The sequence below is a fragment of the Penaeus japonicus genome, unplaced genomic scaffold (assembly GCF_977035675.1).
Source record: "Penaeus japonicus unplaced genomic scaffold, GWHDUDI00000001_assembly GWHDUDI00000010, whole genome shotgun sequence".
Taxonomy (NCBI): Eukaryota; Metazoa; Arthropoda; class Malacostraca; order Decapoda; family Penaeidae; genus Penaeus; species Penaeus japonicus.
In genome coordinates, this window is record NW_028234412.1 from 17,453,229 (window position 1) to 17,458,228 (window position 5,000).

At 40.5% G+C, this 5,000-nt stretch overlaps 1 protein-coding gene across 1 annotated transcript in view; it reads left to right on the top strand.

Moving 5' to 3' along the window:
• Positions 1 to 1,491: 1,491 nt before the first annotated feature.
• LOC122248410 (caveolin-1) overlaps positions 1,492 to 5,000 on the top strand; it is a 54,023-nt gene continuing 50,514 nt past the window's right edge. The window contains exon 1 of the mRNA XM_086540884.1: positions 1,492 to 1,532. The gene's annotated coding sequence lies outside the window, so the exon portion shown is untranslated. The remainder of the gene's footprint in view (positions 1,533 to 5,000) is intronic.

Sequence of the window (5,000 nt, forward strand, 5' to 3'; positions counted from 1 at the left end):
CTTGGAAGAAACTATTCCTTCCGTTGTTTATTCTGTGGCCGAAACCCAGAACCGATGATGTCCCTATTTTTGACCGAACTAAGTGGGAGTTCCAGGCTGACCGCTGACCTTTTCCCTCTCACAGGAAACGGAGGAATCGATAACAAAATCAATTTGCTAACCATCAGGCTTTCCGCCCACTGTTAAGAAAACACTATTATCCATTATTAAGCATTCCTTCCCTGACTCTGCTCCGACGCACTTTCTGACAGGTCCTTTGGCTCGGCACGGCTCTTGGCACGATTCTCGACGGCCATGCGATCCCATGGTGTTGGGTGTGAGTTTACTGCAGTTAGAATGAAAGTGTGGAGATAAAGAAGGCAATGGGCGTCGGCGGAAATAGGATCGTAAGAGCAACCAAGCAGAAGGAATTTAAAAATCTAAGTGGATTTTAGTAATAGTTCGAATGACTCTAATAGTATTGCTAACGATAATCGGGAGGAAATCGATAGAATGAATGTTTGAGATTGGATGAGATCGATAAAATAAAGACTATTGCATCTGCTGCCCTTTTGGACTTTGGATTTTAAGAATTTTGGAGATACAGAACTGTCATGTCGTCTACGAGTAACCGTAAATGGCATCATTTACATTTCTCAAATATGCATCTAAATAATGATAATTATCTTGCTTCCTGTCGTTATTTTTATTCCTATGCGCTTATGGAAAGTAAGGGATAACATAGCACACATCGATAGCCCTCACGTGAAACCCGAAGTTTATTTGTCGCGTCGCTCGGAAAACCTATTTCAAGTGCATGCATAAATGACGAGGCTCTGCGGCACACATGAGACGCAGACAAAGGCACCTTTTCTGAATAATCTGCGAACAAGCAAGACCATCTTCCCTTTACACCTTCACACCTCCAGGCGCGAGAAACAATAATTCTACACCGAGCTCTAAAATATTGATTTCAGTAAGTGATGATGAGGAATGCCATGTAATTATGGTTAAATTAATTGTATGATGTATTGCTGTTACATCTATCTTTTCGAAATGACGATAAATGCTAGGTCCGTTTTGACAGGATATAACGTACAAAGAGTGGAATATGTCATAGATTTCTATGATGATGATTTACACATTACACCAACATGAATTCCGTTGTCTGAACAAGATCATCGGCGACCGCATGTGAAAAACAAATAGAAAACAAGGAGAGCTGCAAAATATTTACTCTTCCCAGAACGCTGCATTCCCCCCCAAACGCTCGGAATGAAACAACAAAAAACAATAATGATTTATAGACCTTTTTCATTCTTCTGCCTAATTCCTCGTGATCGACCACCATACAGACATGAAGTCATACGCAAAGCCAACTAACATAGTCTCTTGATTAACGACGACCATTACGACAATTAGAAGCGAAGTGCGTGTGGAGTGCGTGTCGTGCGCGTTTCCATGGCGACGGCGTGGCCCGCCCGGCCGCCTCGCCGACGTCGTCTTACTCCAGGTTAGACAACGGCGCCCTCGGCCACGCTCCGCTGCCCGACGTGAGTTCCCGACGACTCCTTCATTTGCCTGATTTGTCTTTTCTGTTGGTGGAGAGGTCATCGTGTAACCGGTGGTGACTGAGAACGAGTGTGTACAGGCGCCTGCATTTGTTATTGTCGCAAGATATATTGCGGAGAACGAAGGAGTAAAATGTAAAGTTCTGTTCGTAGAATCTATTGCTGCAAACCACGTGCATGTTGCAGGATGAGACAGCGTGTATAAAGATGTTGATAATTACAGCGACCAGCGCTGGTAGTGAATTGTAGTTTGTTATTTTTATTTGTTTGTGCTATTTATACGATTATGATGATTAATTTCGGACTAAGTAGTTACGACCTGTCGAGACAGGTACTTAACAATGAAAGAAAGATGGAGATAGCAAATGTAGTAAATAAGTAATTGCCTGTGTCTACATCGTGCCTAGACTTTGGAATAAATCACGCTAACGGATACTTAGGATAATCTATACCATCTATTATACAAGAGTCTATCCGTTCATTTCTCACTTGTGTCATGTACTCGAACACTACGCCACACCAATTCACTCTCGCACCGGCACCATCAAACATGCTCAAAGCAGTTCGCACCGGTTATCAGTGTCCAGGGTTTATCTCCAGCATCAAGGACCCTGTTGTCCGAACGCCTCGTCAGCCGCACAGTCTGTGTCAGCAGGAATCGTCATCATATCGCAGCACCCGATCAGCGCCAGTGGAGAAGCGCGATCGCTGTCCACTCCATGTGAGCCCAGTGGCACCTTTCGCCGCATGGCACTCTCGGCGCGGATCGTCTGGCGATTGCCAAGAGCTTGTTAGGGGAACCAATAATCACATGTGATTAGGTCGGGCACACTCGTCCATCAACTCGCCCCAAATGGCACATAAACAATTCTCATGGAAGAGGTTTCAATGGAGGCGAACGAATGAAATATCTGCATCAATTCCGAGAATAATATCTTCCATTGTCGCCAGCATCAATGGGTCGATAGGTCGATTGGCCCGTCAGGGATTAACGCCGAAATGTAGAAGTGTTCAGACAGATGTCCTTCCAGGAATCCATACTGAGGGAACCCGAAGGATGGCCGACAGGAAGTCACGTGACTGCGAGCAAGAACGGCAAAAAGGCGCTGATTCGCTCTTGCTTCCTCAATAACATAGATGCTTCTTTGCTCAAAGTGTGCGTGGGCGGTGCATCAATCTACCATTTTTAGATGTCTCTGTCGATAATGAATTATCAGCCTAGATCTGTCTCCATCGATTAATCATTTCAGTATATATATCTTCAAATGCCAATACTTATTGATCTAGTGGTAAAGGTGACAGAAATAATACAAAATACAAGTGACATATGATACAATAGTAATATGTTGGGATCACATGCAAATCACACACACACAGACACACACACACACACACACACATATGTATACATATAAATGAATCGATAAATCAGTAAGTGAATAAATAGAATAGATAAACAATATATATATATACAATAAGAGATTTCCAGTGTTAGTGCTGTTATCTAGAGTCCAGTTTTAAATGTCACGTAAGCTTACAGCAATCAATATATGATGTGGGAAGATTTTGCTTTAAGCTTACAAAAAGATGTAACCCTTGACCTAGCATTGCCAATTTGAGCGCAGGGCGCGTTCAGTAGCAGACGGATCGGATCCTCTGTTGGTCAATACAGATGCAGTGGCGGATCTACACAAAAAGGCAAGGGGGGAGGGGCAGATGTCCCCTTTTGACCCCGTACCTTCCCTAACCTCTTAATTCCAACAACTGTAAATGTGGTAAAAATATGGCTTTAGGTTAAAAATGTCATCCTTCCCTGATGGATGAATTATATATATATATATATATATATATATATATATATATATATATATATATTCATATATATATGTATATATATATATATAATATACAATATATATATATATATATATATATATATATATATATATATATATATATATATATATATTATATATATATATATATATATATATATATATATATATATATATTATAATATATATAAATATATATATATATATATATATAATATATATATATACAGTATATATATATATATATATATATATATATATATATATATATATATATATATATTATATATATATATATATATATAATATATATATAATACACATATATATATATTATATATATATATATATATATATATATATATATATATATATATATATATATTTCCCTGCAACATTTTCTAGATCCGCCAGTGAAGGGATGGTAGACAGAGCCCTAGAGTAAAAAGATGATTAACCCGAAAAGAAGCATTGCACTATGTAGGGGGACTTGAAGAGGTGATATGGTCAATAACAGGGAGGCTTTCCTGGTGGCAAAAGGTTCAAGCGACACTGGAATAGAGTAACTGTAGAGTCTTTTGCACATTTAGAGCACTTCGATAACGAAGCAAGTTGTCCCTAACAAAATGTTACATCGTTTTACTCCTAACAAGTTATGATTGAAAAAAGAAGAGAATAATGCTCAATAGCGGGAACGTTCTACTGGTAGGAGATATATCATGGCCATTTCAATATATCATATAGAGAGGCGTCTGTGTGTTAGTCATATGATTATGAAATAAACGGCGACGTCTATTGGATCATGACACACAGGTTAAACTAGGACATGGAATTAAGTAACATAGCGGTAAGTAGCATAAAAGCAGGAATGAGCAACACTTCGATTTATTTCACTTTTTACTGGAGTTGCTCTTTGGCAGACAGGGTTTGATGGTGAATGTAAACGATGATCCTAAACCGTGTTGCAAAGAGAGACATCTTCATAGAAATACAGAAACACACCAACAGAGGTAACGAGAGGACAGCCGCGGGCACCAGCCAGAATCATGCCAAGAGGTAATAAGGACCGGCGGAGGCGGGGGCGTTGAGGGTACACTTGTGTTGCTGGGGGCGGACGCCGGGGCCTTCTGCACGCGACGCCTCCTCTTTATTTCCGACTCGTTCCAGCGACCACTTCTTCCCTCTTTCTACCTCTTGGTGCTTACCCGCCCTCGAGTGTTTACCCTTTGTTGGGGTCCATTTGTCATGATTTGAAATACTGCCGCTGTACAGTCACCATAAACTTTTTACCCTGTGGCGTCCCTTTACCAGTACCAACATTAACTGTTCCACTGTCCCTTGCCACCAAGCCGTTGCCACGTTACTGTGGCATTAATAACCAAACCGAAACGCCACAGAAAGAGGGGGATGGCGCAGGAGGTGGAAATAGAGAACGAGAGGACACTTAAAGTATGTGCGTGACTACTCACGGAACTGGTCACTGACCCGAAGAGAGCTCTTATATTTTATAATGTTTTCCAGCTATTTCATCCGCATTTCCAATTACCGCCATGGGTGATAATTACATGCAAGTGCGTCCCACAGCTATTACTTTTTTAACTGCATTCATTTTACT